Source organism: Mustela nivalis (assembly GCF_964662115.1).
Source record: "Mustela nivalis genome assembly, chromosome: 1".
NCBI lineage: Eukaryota > Metazoa > Chordata > Mammalia > Carnivora > Mustelidae > Mustela > Mustela nivalis.
The window spans coordinates 23355449-23378157 of NC_139020.1; the positions used below are offsets into that span (position 1 = coordinate 23355449).

General features: G+C 33.9%; 1 pseudogene across 1 annotated transcript; it reads right to left on the reverse strand.

Moving 5' to 3' along the window:
• Positions 1–347: 347 nt before the first annotated feature.
• Positions 348–1178, reverse strand: LOC309862517 (small ribosomal subunit protein uS2 pseudogene; annotated as a pseudogene). The gene has a single exon. The product of its transcript is annotated as a small ribosomal subunit protein uS2 pseudogene (transcript).
• Between the last annotated feature and the right edge of the window lie 21531 nt (positions 1179–22709).

Sequence of the window (22709 nt, forward strand, 5' to 3'; positions counted from 1 at the left end):
AGAAATAATCATTCCTTTCTTCCCACTCATGCACTGAATGGGTGACTGCTGTAGGTCAAAAAGAATCATTACCTCCCATTTTGTAAGAGACGAACAATTTCTTTCACTTACAAGTCATGTACTGCTCCTATTCCATTCTAACAAGGACTATTACAACTCTCGTTAGTTCTGCACTAAGATCGCTGCTACTACTACTGTTAATGTTGTTATTTTTATTTCCTGAGCGAATAAATGGGGTTACCACACAGGTGATTGTTTTGTGTTTGGCCTTATTTATTTTATTTTATTTAGAAACCTTAATTTCCATTAACATTATTTCCATTTGTTTGCCTTTATGCAAGAGCAGCCTAAGACCACTCAGTGGTTGTTCTTACCCATTCAGTGGCCTGAGCAGTGGGAGCTGTGAACCAGTCCTCAGGGGCAGGCTAAGTGCTCCAGTCTTCAGTAGAAAATTGCTGAAGAGGCAAAGAGGACACCTGCATACCTCCAGGTCAGTCTGTGACTCTAGGCTGAGTAGCGGTGAAATCAGGTGCTAGAGCAGTTCCTTTACCCTGAAATTCCTCCTTGGTCACAGCCTTTTCAGCAACAGCATGCTCTTCCTTTTCCAGCTTTTCAGGATCTCTGTAGAAGTAGGGATCAGGCATGACTTCCCATGGGGCTGGCATCCTCCAGAGCAGACCCACTGAGTGAGCTCCCTTATGGTCGCAAGGGGCAGTAGAGTCCACATAGTAGAGAGGAGTGTCTGTGTCACACTGAGCGGTGGTAGGCAGGAGGCAGGTTAAAATAAGACATTGTGAGAGGCAGGTGGTCAACCCTGGGATCGGTTACCAGTCTGGGCTCCCAGAAGGCTTCCTGGATCCCATTAATGAAAGTTCCAGGAGGGAAGCAAAAGGAGCATCTCCAATAGCAGCAGCAAACTTCAGCACAGTTTGCTGACCAATATTCCCAAACAATATGACACTGATATCAGCTAGGTTTTCAGTGGCAACAATGGCATGAGCACCGTGAAGCTTCTCTCAAGTTCTTTACAGATGATACATAGTTGCCATCACATTTCCTTTTGTGGTGTACTGTTCCATTTAGAATTCAAGGTCAATGTCACTGAAGTGGGTTCTTGTTGCAAGGAATTTGAGGACATCCTCCTCCTCCATTTGCAAGATGTCAAGGGCTCCAGGCATGGTGAATATTTCCTACAGTATGGGAAAAGGCTACTTCGGTTTGCTTTAAAGGAAACAATGTAAACATTTCTAGTAAGGTGCATTGTCAAGTTCCTTTTTTCTCTTTGAGAGTCACCAATGGTTGGAACACAAGATCTATGGGACTTTGTTAGACTGCTTCAGAAGATAAGTGAGAAAAAGTATCTCAGGCTTCTTGCCACAAACAACCATGATAGAAGATGCCCTTTTCAGACAGAAGGTGTGTGAAATAGGTGACATAACACTAAGCATCTAACTAGTCTTTCTGAAGGATGATGTTATCCTGAGATCTGTCATTGGTCTCTGCTACCATCAGGTTAGTTTTATGGCAGTAACTTAGCAGTTAGCTGGTTCAACCCACAAGTGTTAGTACATTTATGATGGCACCCATGCATTTGTTCCATTATTCACAAAATCTGAGGTGTTTGTAGACCATTGTCCAAACTTGGGTGGGATAAGATTGAAGTCTTACTGAAAGTCACAGAATTAGTCATTTTGTATGCATTACATGAAAAATAAAGACCTACATGCTTTTGCTCACTCACCTCCATGAATCTACCCATTTTCTTATCTCTTCCCCAGAACTCTGAATTTTTACCTCCCCCCCTTTTTTCCCCTTTCCGAACTAGATAATCAATTAAACCTTTTAAATCTATCCTAGAGTTACTCATTCTTCTGGCCATTTCTCATCCATAGAATGTGACAACTAAGTGACTGCACACAGCTTTGCTTTCTGAAATGATGTCCTTCATAACTTAACTTCAGTACCACCCCTTTGTAGAGATGTAAAAGGCAGCAGTTCCCTTCACCTAACACAAACATATTGCAATAATCCATCCATGAATGGATTAAGATTTCTCCTACTTTATGAGTTGGTCATAAGGAATTCACAAAAACTCGTAAGTGTGAACTGAAGAAAAGTCATTTGTATCAAGAGATAAGTGACATAAGAAACAGAAGTAATGACCTGTTCATGTAATTTAAATATGTATTTGATCTGCTTGAGACAAAGCTTTACTGTGATGTTCCAATTTTACAAAAGATCTTTCCTCTTTTGCATGACATTATGTCAAAATGGTATGATAAAAGATACCCCAAAATGGACAGCTCTAATAATACAGCCAATTGGTGTTCCCTGGCAAATAATAGTTCTTACTAGGACCATAGTACCTCCTCTCAATTCTGAAAGATAGACTTATGCTGGGTTCTTAGTTCATAATATTAAATCCATTTTCTCTTCCCCTATTCTCATAATCTTCTGATTTCATCCTCACCACTCTGTTAAGGAAGTACATTTATTCCTAATTTACTGTATTTGAGTGCAAGATTCAAATAGCCAATGTAATAGGTTATTAGGATATTTTAGGGGTCCTTATAATGGTTATAAAGTCCCCAAAGCAATTAAGGTCTCCTATTAAAACATATTTCCCAATCCTTGGATGAATATATTCAGAATCTATGCTAAATACTGTCCACAGTTCCTGTCCAGGAAAAATTAGCTGGGTTCTATACTCCCTTTAATGTGTAAGCTATTTATTTCTAGAAGAGATTCTACTTTCCTGTTTGGTCTGTCATTAATCCTGATGCTTGCTATTGTCTTAGAAGCAAAGAGGGGAAGCAAGAAAAGATCTTTTATGGAAACAAGTTCCATCTCTATAAACATCTAATTCAAGTGGGTCACTTCAAGGTCATCATTCAAGGAAGAGACTGCTTTCCTCTAATAAGAGAAAGGGGGCAGCTTCTGCTGAAATAATGAATTCAGTGGAATTTGGGAACTCAGATTAATCGGACCTGTCCACCTGTATTTCCCATCATGATTTCAGAGTTCTACTCTTATTCTATCAAAGTCCTAACATAGACAAATGAAATTTGTTAAGTCTGCACACTTAATTAAATCACACAGTCTAACTCCCTTACAACTAGGTTTTGCCTGAGATTACATCTTCTGAAGAATTTATAGAAGTCACTCATAATATGCCATGAGATATCACTTGATGCCCAGGTATTAGAGAAGTTGGCTGTTGAGTGACCTAATTGTCATTGCCCCACACAGTCCTAAGATGGCAAAACCACACATTCTAATGCCTTAGTTTCCACCTGTACCTCTTTCAATCACCACTCTCTTGATGAGTAAGTAACTCTTGGATTTTTTGCGATGGCCAATTCATAGCTTTATCAAATTTGGCCACTTCCTTCATGTTCTTTCCCAAACAAGTCCTATTTTTTTTCCCCCTTTCAATATGGATAGGCTAAGAATTTCCCAAAATTTTAAGTTCTGCTTCTTTGTTCCTAATTTCTGTCTGTAACATCATCAAAATAGACTTTACATTCACAACCACTTAGGCATACTCCAATAAGATGGAGGTTTTCTCTATAGTTTTCTTCTTCTTCTGTGCTCTTACCAGAATTGCTTTTAACAGTCCATTAGCAACAATCCTGGTACACAGCATGTACCTCCAAACTCTTCTAGCCTCCACCTTTTATCCAGTTCTAAAACTACTTCCACATTTTTAGGTATATGTTACAGCAGCCCTCTGCTTCTCGGGACCAATTTGTGTTTTTGTTTGTTTGTTTGTTTTTTATTTGTTTTGTTTTGTTTTAGGGTTTTCCAGAGAAACAGACCATTAGGTTGCATAAAGAGATACAAAAGGAAATGTATTACATTGAGCAATGTATTTTATGAGCAATTTGCTCATGAAATTATGGAGGCCAAGATATGCCACAACATGCCATCTATAAGCTGTAGAACCAGGAAAAACTTTTGGTATAATTGAAGGTACAAGAACCAGAAATTTCAACGTCTAAGGGTAGGAGAAGACAGATGTCCCAGCTCAAGGAGACAAAGAGAGAATTCACCATTCCTTCACATTTTTATTCAATTCAGACACCCAAGGGATTGGATGATGCCTACTACATTGGAGGAGTGATTTTCATTATTTAGTCTTTTGATTGAAATGCTGATGTCTTCCAGAAACACCATCACAATTACATCCAGAAATGTTTTACCTGCTATCTGGGCATCATTTGTCCCATTCGCATAGAATCAATCATTATAATTGGTTAATTCAGTTAAAGACCAGAAAGGAAATGTCTTCTCCTACCACCAGTTTACCTTGTCTTGTCCACACCTATCTTCAGATATTACCAGGTATAAATATAGGCATATTGTTTCCCCTTTCCCCATTCAATTTCTGCTGGTCTTGGTCTCTGCTCTTTTATTACACATCACATTTTTCTTTATGCCTTGCCCAATTATAAGAACTAAACCTGATACTCAAAGAGAACAATTGATTTGTCTACTCCTGTATAGAAAATATCTGAACTAGGAGTCAATCCCAAGTCACCTGAATCTCTTCCCACGCAGTATGATAATATTACCAAGATTATTGGAAAATTCATATTATTGCATAAATCGTGTGGACAAGTACAAATATCTATTTCAACACAGATAAAATGACCATAGCATTAGTAATCTAAACAAAAATGGGCTTCTTTTCTTCTTCAAAATCTAGAATCTTGATATAGAATATGGATGGCGTATATACATATAATCAAATTATATTATTATTTTGATAAGGAATCAGGAAAAACAGCCATTTTACTGATTTTCCATTTTCTAACATAACAGAGTATACATGCACACAGTAGGCAATCAGATATTCCATATAAATGGCATTTTGCCTTGTTTTTCTGAATATATGCATATATACATGCATATATTTGTGTTTATTATGCATACATTACTTATTATTAAATTATTATTCATTTAGTATCTGTAGTTTGTCAAGTCTTTAAACTATCCTCATTTTCCTTTTATTTTCTTTGACTCATGGCTAAATTTAGAACCATAGCATTTGCTTATTATTGAAGTACTGATTCAAACAGAAGGTAACTGCATTTCCAAGAAATAAAATAAGGCTGAAATAGCACTGAGGAAGAATTTTGGCACTGTAAGTTGTGTAGTGAAATCATGAGAAATCTTTACATGTTCTCAAGGACAATATTCTTTGGTATTATGTGATACATGGAAAATAAGAGAAACTAAAATCTGTCCTAAACAAAGGACCTGTTTAGCTCCTGGATCCATGTAAGTTTGATAAACTCTGATTGCCTAGGGAAGAACAACAGTCCACTGCAGGCAGAGAGATATCTATAAATGACATCTTAAGATGCCTTATGTGATTCTAATATACTCACATCATTAGTGCTCTTATACATATCCATTCAGAGGAATTAAGCAAGAAATATTTTTCTGGAAAGTTGTGTTAATTCCATTTCCAACATAAAATGCATTTTAAATTATCAGGTACTTAAAAATTTTAGTAGAATTTCAGTAGAAACTTATATTTTTATCCATAGCATTTGACTGGAATACAACAAAATAAAAAAATATTGATAAGTAGCTTTACTAAATATATCATAAAAGGCTAAAACCTATATGGCACATATATATCTTTGCAATCTCCCAGGTACTTCGTTTCACAAATGGACTTTCTTGACCTTTTCTTTTTTTTTTTTTTTTTTTTTTTAAAGATTTTATTTATTTATTTGACAGACAGAAATCACAAGTAGATGGAGAGGCAGGTAGAGAGAGAGAGAGAGGGAAGCAGGCTCCCTGCTGAGCAGAGAGCCCGATGCGGGACTCGATCCCAGGACCCTGAGATCATGACCTGAGCCGAAGGCAGCGGCTTAACCCACTGAGCCACCCAGGCACCCTTCTTGACCTTTTCTATTTAACAATTTGAAAATGTTACATAGAATGGAATGAGTTATACTACCATACTTTGTAGTACTAGTAATTTAAAATTTAAAAGTCATTTAACAGGAAAAATATAAATATTTCCAATATTAAGGACAATGCTAAAATTTTTCATGAATTATGTCTAAATTACATGTGATGTTTAAAGACAAAAGATGGTTTCTGAGTATTCCAGCAGTTCTTAAACCTTAAATATCTCATAACTTAACTCTTGGCCTTTCTATATGACCCAAATACTTTAGCTTGTTCATTTATTCTTGACTCTCATTTGAACTCCCTCATACTTGTAATTGATTCCTGAGGGCTTGAGGGTGAATTACATTTCTTTTTTCCTTTAAAAAAAAAAAAAAAAAAAACGATGGCAGAGAGGAGCTGAAGGAAAGAGAGAGAGAATCCCGAGTAAGCTCCATGTTCAGCACAGAGCCTGACATGGGGTTGCATCTCAGGACCCTGAGATCATGACCTGAGAGAAAACCAAGAGTCAGACACTTAATTGACTGAGCCACCCCGGAGCCCTGGATTATACTTACTTTGTAATTAATATTGCTTAGGAAAAAATCGCAACCTTAGAAAATTGATTACAATAATTCTTTTCTTTCACACAGGAATCCAGAAAGAAGTTACCATAAAGTTGTAAAATTTGACCAGTTTTTTAACTGATTACTCACCAAATGAATAAAGTCAGAAAACTTCTGGGCGGTAATTGAAGAACAGAGAACTAGGATTATATATACAACATCCCTAAAGCCATATCTGATTTTTGGGTCTGGATCCAATCAGAAAAATACAGTACTCTCAGGAAACCCACTTTACTATAAAGTTGCAAAATTGCACTGGGTAAATTTTTATTCCAAAGAAACCGAGACAGTTTATACAGTGGCTAAGCCAAGAGCACTGCTTGGGGAATTTAACTGTTTTGCTCAAGCTATCACTGGCCATCTGTTATTGAAGAGAGGTCTTTAGAGCCTGAGTTTTCTAGGCAGGCTTAGGCTGTTGAAAGAATAACTTGGCTAAATACTCAGTTTTCCATGTCAATTTTTTAGATACAAACTGTATAAGGAATGAAGAATAGGTTTTATTATTTCTTAGTGTTGATATTACATGTCTGAAAGCTTGTTCAGACATAGAAGAATATTCATGTGCCCAATCCCTGTGTCTGTGTGTATGTGTGAAGATTTTGCTGTGATGGCTGAGGTGTGTTTTTTTAATAACACTCATGACATATTTGTTCAGTTTTGAATAGTTTGTAAGCACCAACTGACAAAATATTTAGCAAGTGGTTTAAGAAAATAAACATGTGGCATAGTTTGCTTTGAATTTTGGTTCAGGTTCAAAGGATAAGTGCATCAACATTAAGCACTTCGGAATAGATACAAATTTTTATTATCTAATTTATTTCATGATGATCTGAAACATCTAGCTCTTTTCTTTGTGCTGAAAAAGAATCTTTAAAAAAAAAAATTCCCACAGTAAAAGTAATGTTAATGGTGAGTATTAGATTAGGTTAGGTTAACAACTTTGTTTTGTGGAAATCAAAAGCAGAAATAAATTAACAGGTTATCAAAAATAAATTTTCAAATTATTGCATTATTTCTATGAACAAATCTTTGATGAACAGTTGATTATACTGCTATAGAGCACTTGGTTTTAACCCTTAACATGTACTGAGAAGGGAAGTTAAATATTTCATTTATATATATATAAAGTAGCTTTATTCTTGTAAAATTTATATTGTTATTGTTATAAATAAGTCAGGAAAAGATGCTTATTTCACCAATTTTCCTACTTCTGTTACGACAGAGTGAGCATATATGGGGAAACTGGGTGACCAGATGTTCCAAAATATGGGTATTCTGTTTTGTTTTTCTGATTATATGCTAAGCATCTATCAGAGTGCTCAGGAAAATAACATTTCTGAATAAATGAATGAAAAGAACAAAAACAGGAGTTTTTGTCATTTTAGATATGACATTTTGACTACATTTAACAAATACTTGTTTCATTTTAATTTGATATAATGATTCTATATAGTTATGAAGTAGTCATTTTCAAACTACACCAGGAGTTTCCATATGTAGGGACTGTCCTCCCACATTTGCCAAAAGGCAATAGTAAGGGGAATAAATAGGAATATGAAGGTGGATGATGACATTTCATGACAAATGAGTGTGATGGTCTCATTTGTTATCATATTCAGTCATTGAAAATATGCCAATTCTTGCTCATCAATAAAATTTTATTTTTTTCCACAATTCAGATAATGGATTTTATGTGGGATTTTGTAGAATGATTTAATTAAATAGGAGAGTTTATAACAACTTGAGTCAACATGCCAATGGAAGAAAAGACACAGGTGCTTTTATCGTTATATTCTTTGGAAAATATCTAAGGATCCAAATGTCATTTAAAAAGTTTTAAAGGGCATTTTTTATATGAAAAAACATTTTCAGTATTAAGACCTGATATTTTTATGTAAATTTAAGTGAGAATGACAAATTTACAAAATTTGAGGGGTTATTTTATCAAAAGGGCTTTTAAAATTTAGCTGATATAGTTCAAATATCCCTCTACTTTTTCTTTTTTTAAAGTACGAACACTTCATGAATTTGGTGACATCCTTGTGCAAGGGCTGTGCTAATCTTCTCCGTATTGTTCATAATTTTAGCTTAAGTGCTGCCTAAGTGAGCACTCTCTTTTTCTTTCATGACAATACATTCTTTTGTCTTTGAGATTTAAGCTCATGGTGCCTGTTCAAAAAAATAATATGGAAGGAAGCCTAATGAACTTACAGAAAATGTTGATTTTGGACAGGTGAAAGAATGAAATGATCTGAAGTACTTGTTATAAATGCGTATGATGAATTAGTCTGCCACATTTAATAATATGCTTTATCCCTTTCAATTAAAGCTATTATGCACAGATTCAAGTACTTTTAAAGATTAAATGTTACGTGGATAGAGAGAAAAATGATACTATCATTGCATTCCATGCTCAATAGTATTTGCACTATTTCAAAAGGTAAAAGTTTATATTTTTATTTATAAACTATTTTTTTAGGCTTTAAAACTGAAGCTGTGATGAAACATGCCAAATTAACCTTTAAAATATGGGAAGTATTGGGGAGCCTGGGTAGTTCAGTCCATGAAGCATCTGCCTTCGGCTCAGGTCATGAGCCTCAAACTCAGTGAGAGCACAGGGCACAAGTAACGATGATGGCACTTGTGAGCTAGTTATTGTGGGGGATTTCCTGTGGGTCATTGAATGATGGGTCAGAGAGAAGGCAGAACCAAATGTATGGAAAGACACTTGGGATACAAATCAAAGGAGACAGTGCTTCGTTTTAGGTGTGAGTCACAAATTCATGAAATAAGTATAATTTTCATTTTTAAAAAAAGAAAACTGATTTCAGGAAGTTTAAGGCATTCATCTAGAGCTCTAAAGTCATATCAGAAGCAGGATTTTAACTTTTAACATCCTATATTATCAAAACTACCAAATATTCTGAGAATATAAAAACAGACAAAACCAACAAACTCTCCCTTCATATTGGCATGGCTTCTCTATCCTAGACATATTTTCCATTTTTTCTTGATGGATGTCTGCCACCAGTTTTATTCCCGGTATCTGTTATTAATTTAATCTCTTCCTCCATCCACTGTTCAAGATTTAAAACTATATTAATTAGCAACAGCTTAACACATACCATCATTTAGACTTCTAGAGAGGTAAGGGGATTATACTTTGACAAACAACAATTAAAGGAAAGCCACCTGGAAAAAAAATAAAAGTGCTAAGGAGATGAGCCAATAAATGTTTCTCAATAATTTATATGCATTAACATCCAAGAAATAGGAAGATAAATATACTGTAAAATCATTATTCGAGATATCCATTCTCTGGTTTTCTTCAATTGAGACTCTGCCTTATATTTTCATAAAGGAAATACATAAACATAAACTATAGTTAGGCATGAACTTCAGTATCTCTGCTAAAACGAAATATGTGAATTAAGAAAAAAATACAGCAGAGTCGTTTTAGAAAATATTTATTTGATGGCTATAACTCCAGAATCATTGCAGGCTTATTGAGAGCTTTTTCACTTGCCTTTTCTCTACAGCATGATAGTAGAGAAAGGATCTGGAGGCTTGGCACTTGAAAGAGGAAAGGTGGAAAACCTATAAATTACTCTTAATTATCAAAAATAGAATGCATAAAGTGACTTTCACACTCTTGAGTATAAAACACATCAAAAATTACCAGTAGACATCCTCTTACAGCTATAATTCACTCACTTGATTTTACAGAGTCCTCAATGTGCCTGTTTTCCTTGGTCTACCTATTTCTCCTCTCCCCATCACTCATTATCCCTATTATTCCTCTCCCATCAGCTCTTCAATTGGCACATTTCCATACTCCCCATTATGCTTACAAATAATCTCATTAAAAGAGTACAGCTCACCAAAGAGCACTTGTTACATCAAGGGTGGAACTGACATTGGACTCACTTCTCCATGGGCAGTATTCAAGTGCTTTACTGGAAATATACCCTCACATCTGGTTGCTGCTCAGTGGTTAAGTACATAGCCACGTTATTGAGATCAATTATCACCTGCCTGAGCTAGAAAACAGTTTACAACCTAATGAGAGGGTGAAAAGAATAGTTCTCCATGAAGTGATCATTGACTAAAATATCAAGGACCTCTTGTGTCAAAGTGCTAACAACGTAAAATCTAAGAGCAATAGTATCTCAAGTTCCTATGCTGATTTCCTAGTGGCATTTATTCAGCCTCATATCAAAGACATATGCAATCTTGCTGACTGCAGGGACCGTAAAGGCCCAGTTAGCAGCATAGCCAAGAAATTAAAAGGTGGCAAATATTCATGATTAAATTCCCATTTTCCATTCTTGATTCTGTTTACTATTTCATTTTGATCCATTTCTTCTCTCACACATTTTAATATCAGAGGAAATTGGATATACTTGCAAAATGATGATTTTCGTTTGAAATGAAAAACACACCCACCAAAACTCCTGGTTGAGCAACAGCTAACTACCACAGAAAAGGACACACACACCTCCTCACTCAAGTACCTCCTGCCAAGAGAACTAGGGCTTCCTGCTTGCTTAGATAACAGGCTGGCACATCACACACTTGACTTCTGAAGAGTGGGTGGTAGTGAAGGGAAAGCAGCAGGGGTAGGGGGGGTGTGTGGAGGATTCTTGATAGAAGAACTATACAAAAGGGTCGAGAGAGCAGGGCCAAGTTAGTGGCAGACGGTAGAATGCAAGTTCTGGCAAGCTAATTTTATTTTTGTCTGCACAGTACATTTGTAAAATCACAAAAAAGTAAATTTTGTTTCACAGATGCCTGCTGTGTAATATTGAATTTGGTTTCCTTGCTCAAGAACAGAATTTACCTCTTGATTAAGCCCTTACTTTTAAAGTCAAGTAACCCTTTTCATAGTCTGAAAGTCACTTGAGCTTTAAAATACAATGATTTTCCTTTCCAGGAAGAAAAGGTGACATAGCAGTGAAACTATTTCAGCACTTACATATTCTACAAAAGCCAACATACTAGGCCAATTCTAGCAATCCCATCCTCAATAAAGTGGAGAGATAAATTATTCTTTTTCCTAAATACATCTACTTATCTTAAGGGAGTCTGAGAAATTTATCACTACCTTCAGCAGTACTTAAGATCACCCTATGTCTCATCAATCAGGGAATGCTAACTTATAAGCATTTTCTTTGCAATAAATAAAAATCTGATAATTAGCAAATGATTTTCAAGGGAAATCTGTAATGTGTAATTCCAAAAAGTACTTATTTGTAAAAAATAATATAAAGGTGAGTCAGCAACTAAATGTAAGGGAGTCTTAAGAGAAGATTAAGTTCTTTAGCTTCTGTGATTCATGAATAGTTTTAAATTAAAATTTCTTATAATATTTAAATTAATAAGGCATTAAAATTAAACTCATGTACTACATCTAAATAGCATTAAACTCACAAAAACTTTACAGAATATAGCACAATATCCAACATGAGAAAATAAATTAATGAATTTTTGATGAGAATGATGCTTTCCTTTCTCCATCCCAAATTTTCTAATTTTTAATAAGGGATATTTTTTATTAGACCACTAGAACTTCAAGTATATTAACAATACTGACACTAGTACTACTGGGCAGTGGTGTTTACCCTTCCCTCCAAATGTTGTCAGGATTTTCCCTAACGATTACTTACAAAACTACAATATTTCTGAGCACATTTCTTTTCCACAAGATGACTTCCTAATTTTCTCCTCCAAGATAGCTCAGAATATGACAGGAAATTTCAGGTATAATAAAAACAAATATTAGTGCAAATCTTAATGAACATAAACATTCATTGTGACCAGAGCCCTTCACAATTCTGATTTTCTAAAAAAGATTTTATTTATTTACTTGCCAGAGAGAGAGCGAGCCCGTGTGAGAGACAGCACAGATAGGGGATGAAGCAGAGGAAGAGGGAGAAGCAGACATCCCGCTGAACAGAGAGCCTTGTGGGGCTCAATCCCAGGACCTTGGAATCATGACCTGAGCCAAAGGCAGATGCTTAACCTACTGAGCCAATGCCCCCAAAATTCTGATTTAAAACAATCCTGGAAACAAAATTGTGCGAGAGAGAGTTTCCTTTTTTCTCTTTTAAATCATTGCTTCCATTTTAAAATTCATATCAACGAAATAACAAGGGTTTTGGTTGCTTCTAAGTCAAATACTGTAGTTATTTTATCTAAATTATAAATTGGATCTATACCTATTTCGGTAATAGCAAACAAATTTTTAAAAATAATTTGTGATGATTCATTAATTTTTTGCACAAGTAATATTCCACAGAACCTCACTGGGAGGAGCTATTCTGTTATTGGGATGTAAACTGTTTACTTAATATAATTATTTTTTACATGTGCAGAGTATGTTCTAGTTCTATCTTCTGAGAATAGGTTTTCATTTCTAATAAAATATATTCAAGGAATTTACCAATAACATTATAACATGCTAATACATTAATATCCATATCTTAATTATACTCCTTATATGAACTCTATGTGTGTGTGGTATTTAATTTTTTTGTATTCTAATATTTAATGAAAGAGTATTTATTTTATGGAAAATTGTTATAACTTGATAATCCTTGACAATTTTGCCTTTTCACAAAACAAAATGGGACATTTCATTGTTTTTCTGTGCTCTGTATCAACTTATGTAAGAGGTAGCTTTAGCTCCAAGTTAGAGAGTGAAACACGAGAACGTAGGGCTTATATCTTCATGTGGATTCTTTGATAGTTTTTTCAGTTTTATTCATAGTTATTAGTTAGTCACATATTGAGTCAAATTTGCATAAATATGCCCCAGGAGATGGTCTATTTATTTGACCTTTTAATAGATCTCAACAGAAATCTCAGGGTCTGTGTTAACTGCTTATTCCTTTTTAAGAAACTGCTTCTATTACACATGCCTGTTCTCTTTGTTCTGGTCATTTAAAATGTTCACTACAGATTTTCCAGATAAAATTTTCACATTGCCTTTTCTCACAGAGGGGAAAAAAAAAAAAAAAAAACCAAAAAAAAAACTGTTAACGTTTGCATTTACATTTTTTTAGCTAAGAAATAATCTTTAAGAGATTACTTGAAAATTGCCTTTAAAATGTTTATCCAATTACATTTCTCATATAATTTATGACCCACGAGTTGCGTCTTCACTAATCCATGTTTGTTATAGTCATACTCTGTTTTTAAGTGTGTAAACTATATCCTGCATAATGGGATATTTTTCCCTTATAGGGTATAGACTTACATATCACTGATTCAATTTGCTCATTTGCATTCTGCTCTTTACTGCAAAATTAGTATTTAGTATTTCTTTAGTGTTTCATTAAATTTTAACTTTAACAATCATTTCATTTTCTTTTCATCCTTGTCTTTTTATTTTAGCAGAGTCCCTATGCACATTTTCAGTTACTTTATAGGTCTTATATCTTTAAAATGGTATCTATGAATCCACAGAATTAAAAAAAAAATTCTCTATGAACGTGGTAAATAATTTCCAAGTACTCTCCTCTTATAAACTTATCTCTAAGCTTCAGTGTTTTCAAAATCTAAAATATTATTCAGAGAATATTGCTTCCTTTTTACTTAAGAAAATTATAACATGGAGAACTATTATCAAAGGTTCGAAGTATTTGGAAACAATAAAAATAAAAATAGAAAAGAAAAGCAAAAAAGGAAAGAAGGAAAGCAAGAAGGAGAAGATTGAAAGAGAAACATTAACAAATCTAAACATGGAAAAAGAAAACGTAAGAGGAAAATATATGGCTGTGAAATATTAAATAATAAGAAAAATCTGTTATATTCTACTTGACATCACTAATGGTCATTACTGAATTATGTAATAATAATACACATTTGAAGAGAAATTCATTTTCACATCCAGCATTTTCAGTATAAATAGCCTTGCTGAACAACATTTTTAATTAAAATAAAAGAAGAAAGAAAAACACGGCAGTTGGAATGCCATACCAAATGATTTATGCCAGCTAGTTCCTGATAGTTATGGGATGGAGGATCCATTACCCTAAGATACACAGCATTATCATGGCCAGTTAACATTTTAAAATATTATTGGTGGGGCGCCTGGGTGGCTCAGTGGGTTGGGCCACTGCCTCCGGCTCAGGTCATTATCTCAGGGTCCTGGGATCGAGTCCCACATTGGGCTCTATGCTCAGCAGGGAGCCTGCTTCCTCCTCTCTCTCTCTCTCTCTGCCTGCCTCTCTGCCTACTTGTGATCTCTGTCAAATAAATAAATAAAACCTTTAAAAAGATACAAAAAAATAAATAAAAAATAAAAGATTATTGGCAAACTAATCATCAGATTGTCGAATAAGTGATTTTAAATAGCAGTTTTTTTGAAAATTAAATCTGAAACTTGTAACTACTGCATTCTACCTTTTTTGTACAGTAACAACTAATCTTTGTAAAATATGACAATTACTTTTGCCATTATTTTTAAATATGCATACATGATTTCCAAATTATCTATGTATGTGTATTTGTATTTCCCAGAGAACATATGTGTATAAAATTTTAGAGAAAGATAATAAATAGATTAAAAAGATAACAGATTAAAATTTATAGTATATATGTTATGCTTATACCAGATGTACATTGAGGAATATGCTCAGATCCAAATTCCATTACAGTCCAGGTCATCTTGGACAACTTAGGTCATCTTACTGTATCTCAGCTTCTTCACCTATAGATGAGTATAAAAATGGTATCTAATTCACAAGGTTGCTGTGAAATTACAATGGTCAATATGAATAATTTTGTAGAGAACACATGTTTTTGCCATTAAATTCATTTTTAAGTCCTAATAAATATACTCTATTATATTTGATGTATTAAGTAGTTAAATCCATTCATATACACTATACAATAGTTACTGCTTTTAAGAGTAGTTTATTTTATTTAAATAAATACAATGTTTATCAATTTTCTTACAATATAACCTGTGCAAAACATATTCATTCTGGTTGTCAAGTGATATAACTTACGAATTCATAAAATAGTCATGATTTTAGGCAAAGAACAAAATGTTCTTTGGGCAAAGAAAAAAATGATAATAATTGATGAGGGAACAGAAGGCAAGTTGAAGACAAAGCAGAAGCTGACATCCCATAATTCCTTCCCTGCATGGGATATATGTGGCTTTCCTCAGGTACTCCTTGCTGCCTTAAAGCTAAGGAAAGGAAAATAAGTATCTCCAGTTAATGAACATACAGCATAGTATGTCATTTTAAAACTCATCCCATTGTTTCAGTAATTCAAATTCCTAAAAAATGCTTTCAATATATTCAATATTTCAATATAATCTTGAAAGTCAACAATTCTTTAATTTTTTTATACTGGAAACTTATTGCATAAATTTATTTCAAAGAATATTGCCAGATTATCTGATCATATTTTAATTTACACACCCAAATTCTAAGGAATGTGTTATTTTTTGCAATAATTAAATCCCTATTTCTCCTAGCAAAACAAATAAGTGATACTACACAAAGAACAACAGAAAAAGACATAGTTGTGGAAGAATATTTCTACTGAAAACTTAAATGTCTGACAGAGGCCCAGAACTAGTTGCTGTTAGAAATGTAAAACCATTATAGAAAGGTAAACAGAAAAGTTTGCTAAGATGCTAACTTTTCCCTCATGCATCTGAACTTAAGTTATTATGCAATGTGATACATGACCTTTGGAATCCTAGCAAAGCAATTTCTTAGAAAGGAATATATCTTATGTCCTCATGTAAAGCTACTTGATAATGGGGATTTTAATTTCCTTAAATAAAACAAATTGCTTTCTTTTTTATACTTATTGAAACTCTTAGATATGCTGAAATATTCTATGTAAAGAACAGAAGACAAAAAAACAACAAAGAAAGACTAAAATGTACAAAAAAATATTACACAATTATATATACACATACACAGATATTTAACAGCCTGTCAGTTTAATAAACATAACCAGAAGAAATATTTAGCCTCCTATTCCTGTCAAACGAAAAGTTGATGTTTATGTATTTCAAAAATAAGAGGACTGAGCTGTCTTCTGTACAAAAGTATATCATCTCTTAACATAAAATGTGATATTTCATACCTATAAATCTGAACAAATTAATTTACAACAGTGCAATGTACTTGTCTTGAAATTTTAATTTTCTTCTCTTAGTAAATAGATGGTTTTCTTTTCTGTAAACAACAATTCAGTAGTTAACGAGCAAAATTAGTGATTAGTAACTGAAGAATAATCTAAACATTACCATCATTTGAATACACCAGAGCAAGAAAATAGGTATGAAAAATCAATTATTTTATCAATACTGCTTATCCAAAGTTCATATATTGTAATCTTGTAGATTTATTTTTCACATGGGATTTCCTCAAGGTGATAAAATCTCTCATATACCCTGTAAATCATCTTTAGAAGTGGGCATGGTTCTAAATTGAAAAAGGGGACCTGTGGGGTATAATAGAATCCCTGAATGGGAAGATATGATCTCACAGACCTGGTCAAGGTGGTCATAAAAGTATTAGGAGTTCATTTCAAAGTCTCAGTGGGTGTAATTTATTCATGAATGTGGTCACTGAGCTATTCATTCATATATTTATTCTTTCAACAAATATCCATGGTGTCTCTAGGATATGACGTGAACATTATAATCCATGGAATAGATGATGAAGAATGCAGACAAGGTCTTGCTCTCTTTGAAATTTAGACTCTTAGAGGAATACAGCCAGCAAACGATCACCAAAGTAATAAGCATTGATCATGCATAGTAATGTAATTTATTGTGAAAATGAAAGTGGGTAAAATAACAGTGTCTCACAGGATATGACTATTAGACAAGAAGGTTAAGACTTAACAACTTGAAGGAATGGCACTTGAGCTGGAGCCTGAATGAAAGAAGAAAGCCACGCAAGGATCTGATGGAAGAATGTCCCAGATAGAAAGGACTGCAAGTGCAATGAACTTAGTAGGAAGACTCCTGGGTTATCTGTGGAACAACAACAACAAAAAAGATACATAGGACTGAAGTTGTACAGCATTTGGTTAGTGTAATAAATATTGTTAAGCAATTTGGAGAGATTTTAGCTGGAGAGTGGAAGTTTCCAAAATATACCCAAAAGTTAACTTTAAGCCTGTATCATTTGCTAAACACTGTTCCATGAACTTGATCCATATTAAAATATTTCTCAAAAATCCCTCTTGAGAGGTATTATTATTATTTCTGGGTGAAAAAAAATTGCAGTTTTTAAAGATTAAGAAATTTCTCCCCGAAGTGCATCTCTTATAAAGGGTCAGTGAATGAACTTCAGAGTCTGAATCCAAATTTTGCACAAATTTTCCAGTCCTCTATTCTGCCTTGTTTTAAGTTTTACAAAGGTCACCAAAAGGATAATTGAAGAAGAGTTTATTATAGGGATATAGAAGTGGAAACAGGATGTTATGTGCAGAATGTTTGTCCTCCCCGTATGTGGAAGTCCTAATCCCCAGTGTGATGGCATTTGGAAGTGGGACCTTTGAGAGATAATCATATCAAGAGTATGGAGCCCTTACAAATGAGATTGGCACTCTTATTAAAAAAAAAAAAAAAAAAAAAAAAAAAAAAAAAAAAACGACCTACAGGAGAGAGATTATCTCTCCCTTTCTCAGTCATATGAGGTTGTAGGGAGAAGGCAGATGTCTACAAACAAGGAAACTGACTCTCACCAGACGACTAGTTTGCTGGCACTTTAATCTTGGACTTCCCAGCTTCCACAACTATGAGAAATAAAGATGTGTTATTTAAACAACCCAGTCAATGGCATTTTGTTATAACATCCTGAGCAGACTAAGATACAGAGATACTAGTCTGAGATGGTAGTTGGTTGTTTTGAAGTCACAGCATATTTTGGAAAAAATAATACAGGTAAGACAGTGAGACAGTTGAAATAATTTTGGTTTATAAAATGAAGAGAGTATTCAAGGAAATCTCCTGTGTTTGGAGGTTAACCAAGCAAAAAGGTGGTATTAACCCAGTAAAGGAAGACTGGGGCATGTTTAGAAACAAGACTGATTTTATTTCAGACATGCTAAATTTCAGGTGCATTTAAGATATCTTAGTAGAGATGTCAAGTCAGCAATGGAGGTAGAGACCTGATATCATCAGCGTACTGACTGAGATTAAATTCATGGCAGTAGAAAAGATCACCTAGGAAGAGAATAGACAAAGACTGAGTCTCAATCAAGAAATAGGCATTAGTCATAAAGGGAAGACCCAATAAAGTTGACAATTAGCTTTAGACATAGGAAGCCAACCAAAAGAGTGTATCATTAAACACAAAGAAGGAAGAAGGAAGAAGGAGTGGTCCCCTAAGACAAAGGCTGACAGAAACTGGAATAAGATACATGTCAAGAAGCCATGATAAAGTTTGGTTTGATTAACAAGAAACATTTCAGTCTACTGGAGAAGGTGAAAGACCATCTAGAGAAACATGGACAGAATGGGTAGTGGGAAGGCAATGACACCAATTAGAAATGCCTATTATGATGAATGTCATCATAAACTTGGTGGCCAAAGGGAATCTGAAGCAATATGAAACTGAGAAAATATTTTTTCAAGAAAAATACCAAAGTATGTTAGATAGAATAAATTCCTTGAGGGATAAATTCAGTAGAGAGGGGAAATCAATGATGAAGAGATAGGGCACATGCTGGAAAGAAATCCTTGAGTAATCCCTTCTTAAAAATCAATTTTTAGCAGAATAGCAGCTAGTGGTAGTAGACAGGGATAGCCATTATGTAAGAAAAATATGTTCACAAGGCTTACAACAGGAAGTGTTTAACCTCATGCACAATTAAAACCATGTAAATTTAATTTTAAAAATTTTACCCAAGTAGGAAAATTCAAAAGTTTGATAATAATGTTAGCATGAGTGAGAGGAAGGATATACAAATGCACTGTGCAAACTTAGATTAGTGAAGCTTCAGTGGATAGCAAACCATCAATCAATATATTTCTAAATTAAAACTGCAATGCATGGAGGACATGGGGAGTTAGAGAGGAGAAGGGAGTTGGGGGGAATGAGAAGGGGAGGTGAACCCTGAGAGACTATGGACTCTGAAAAACGATCTGAGGGTTTTGAAGGGGCGGGGGGTGGGAGGTCGGGGTACCAGGTGATGGGTATTAGGGAGGGCACAGATTGCATGGAGCACTGGGTGTGGTGCAAAAATAATGAATACTGTTATGCTGAAAATAAATAAAAAATACATTTAAAAAAAACTGCAATACCTCTTTTTTCAGAAACTTCACTTTAGAAATTTTAGCTTTGGAGGAGGATTCTTTTTTTTTTTTTTTTTTTCTTATATTTATTTTTACTGTCTAACATTTTAAAATATTAGGGTATAGTTAGCTCTTTTTAAATTTAAAAATACCTTGCAAAATATTAAAAATAGAACTATCACATGATCCAGCAGTACAGATTCTGGATTTTTATCCAAAAAAAAATTGAAATCAAGACCTGGAAAAGATATAAGCACTCCAATACCATTGAAGGGTTATTCACAATAGCCAAGGTGTATGCAAACAAGCAAACAACCTAAATGCACTGGGTGTGGTGCAAAAACAATGAATACTGTTATGCTGAAAAAAAGAAAGAAAGAAAGAAAGAAATTCACCCCCCCCCAAAAAAAAGAGTGAATGGTTAAAAATACTATGGTACACACACACACACACACACACACACACACACACACACATGAATATTATTCTACTTTATATACAAAGAAAATCCTGCAAATCCTGCAAAACCTTAGATTATTACTCCAAGCAAAACTAGCCAAAAAATGACAAATACTGCATAATCTCCTTTACAGGAATTATCTAAAATAACCAAACTCAGAGAACCAGAGAGAGAATGGTGGTTTGGGGCTTGGAGAGCTGGGGGAAATAGGAAATTGTTAGTCAATAGATTTAAGTATCAAACAGGCAAGATGAATAATTTCTAGAACTCTGCTGTAAAACATTGTTATCTACAGTCAACAATACTGTATGCTACACTGAACATTCTGTTAAAAAAGGAAATCTTACGTTAACAGTTCTTACTACAATACAATTAAATTTTTAAAAATCGTTATAAAAATGCATGGCCCCTCTAGAAAACAGAAATGCAGCAAAACAAATGCAACACAACCATTTGAAAAGAATAGTGCCTGGTGATAATATTTTCTTGGTGACATATCAGCTGGAGAATAAACAGATGAGTGGAGGGATGGTTGACTGATCGAGACAAACACAGGCTTCTTATACATTGATGATCATGCTATTGTTAATATGTTTTATCTATTTTTAATAAACTTTTTATGATAATAATTTCCCAGTGTCAATCAAGTATTTATCAGAGGATAATATTTACGGTTCGATTATATTGCAGCCAACAGATGTACCATAAATTATTTCATACCTTTGAGGTGAAAATAAACATTGCCTAGATCATTCCAGGTAGATTATGCAAATCTAAAATTCCATTAGCTTCGTAAAAACAACTGTTTTACTGCGACAATCCAAGAGGAGAGTTATTATTTTCAAGGGGCTCTGAACCTGGGAGACTGGGAATAAAAAGTAATATCACATTGTTAGGTTAAACTTTTTCTCAGATCATTAGTCTTTTTTTTTTTTTTTTCCATTTTTTTTTACACTGGTTTTGGAATAACTTTTTCCCATTTTCTTAACAATTTGTTGCCTCTCCTTGTTTATTTTAGACCTAAAATTTATTGATAGTTATTTGTTTTTATAGGTTTTATAATAAGGTATAATTGTGAAAATGATGAATTTATAAATAGTTTACATTTATAGTACTGTTTCATAAAATACATATAATATTTTTAAAGTATTGATATTATATGATTATCAATTTTTTTCAATTTATTTAATGTTTAGTCTAACCTTTAATATTCTGAAATCAGATATATGTTCAATTAGTCTATCCATCCTTAACCCACTGAGATATCATAGCAGATCACTATGCCTAGATTATCTTGTTTTATTTTTTCATTTTTTAAATGAAAAATGTTATTGCTATTATTATTTTTATTATACTATCATTATTATTATTTTATTGTTAAGGAATCCACTTTTATTGTGTTATTTTATTGTTAAGGAATTATGTTATTATTATTTTGTTGTTAAGGAATCCACTTTTATGACTGTGTGGAAGCCCAGATTTGGTTAACAGTGACGAGTTCTTGAGGTAACTGCATCCTCCACTCTGGACTTTCTGTTCAGAATCACTGCCTTCTCTATCTCTACAGAAAACCCAAACTCATGACGAGTCAATTCCTGCTCTCCTAATCATGAAGACGCCAAACCCAACCACGTTGGAGGGTTTTACAGAGGAGAAAACTACTTTGTCTTCCCAGTAGGAAAACCTTCTGCTTTATGAGCCAGATAGCAATCACAAACCATGGACAGGTTGGGAACAGGCCTCAGTGATCTTACTTGTTTAGAATATAGAAATTAACAACTAAGCTTCATTAAAGGGAAAAAAAAAAAACATAAGGACTTAATTTTCAAAAAGCAAGTAACAAAGAAAAAAGCCTCTTCCATATATATATGTATATATATGAAGAAATATATATTTCATATATGGTGTGTCTTCCCTGAAAAAGTACATATTTGACAAAAAATAATGAACTTAATTTAAAAATTAAGGGCAAAATGATAATGATGTAAGCAGGAATTACGGATAATAGATGGGAGAGAGATTTGAGAGAGAGAGAGAGAGAACACAAAACTAACTGGAGTCAAGTACAAATTAACACTGTGCCATTTGAAATGTAAGAGCTGTGGTAAAGTGAAAATATTCCCAAGGGTCAATGAAATGAAATCAGAACACAAGCTATTTGATGTAGTCACATAACATCTGGACATGCTCCAGTGAAAGTTTAAACACTTCTTCAAATTCTCATTTGTCTGGCAATATTGACTGGTTTCACTGCCATTTTAATAAGGCAATTGGAGCTACTCTTTTCAGTGACCTTCCCTACAATGTGCATGAGGGATTATTGCAGCTGAGGACTGACAGGGCATTTTAAATGAATTTGGACTTTGTCTTTGCTAAATATGTAAATATCCTATGATTTCTGATTGCTGTGCACACAGTATTTTCCAGTATATGT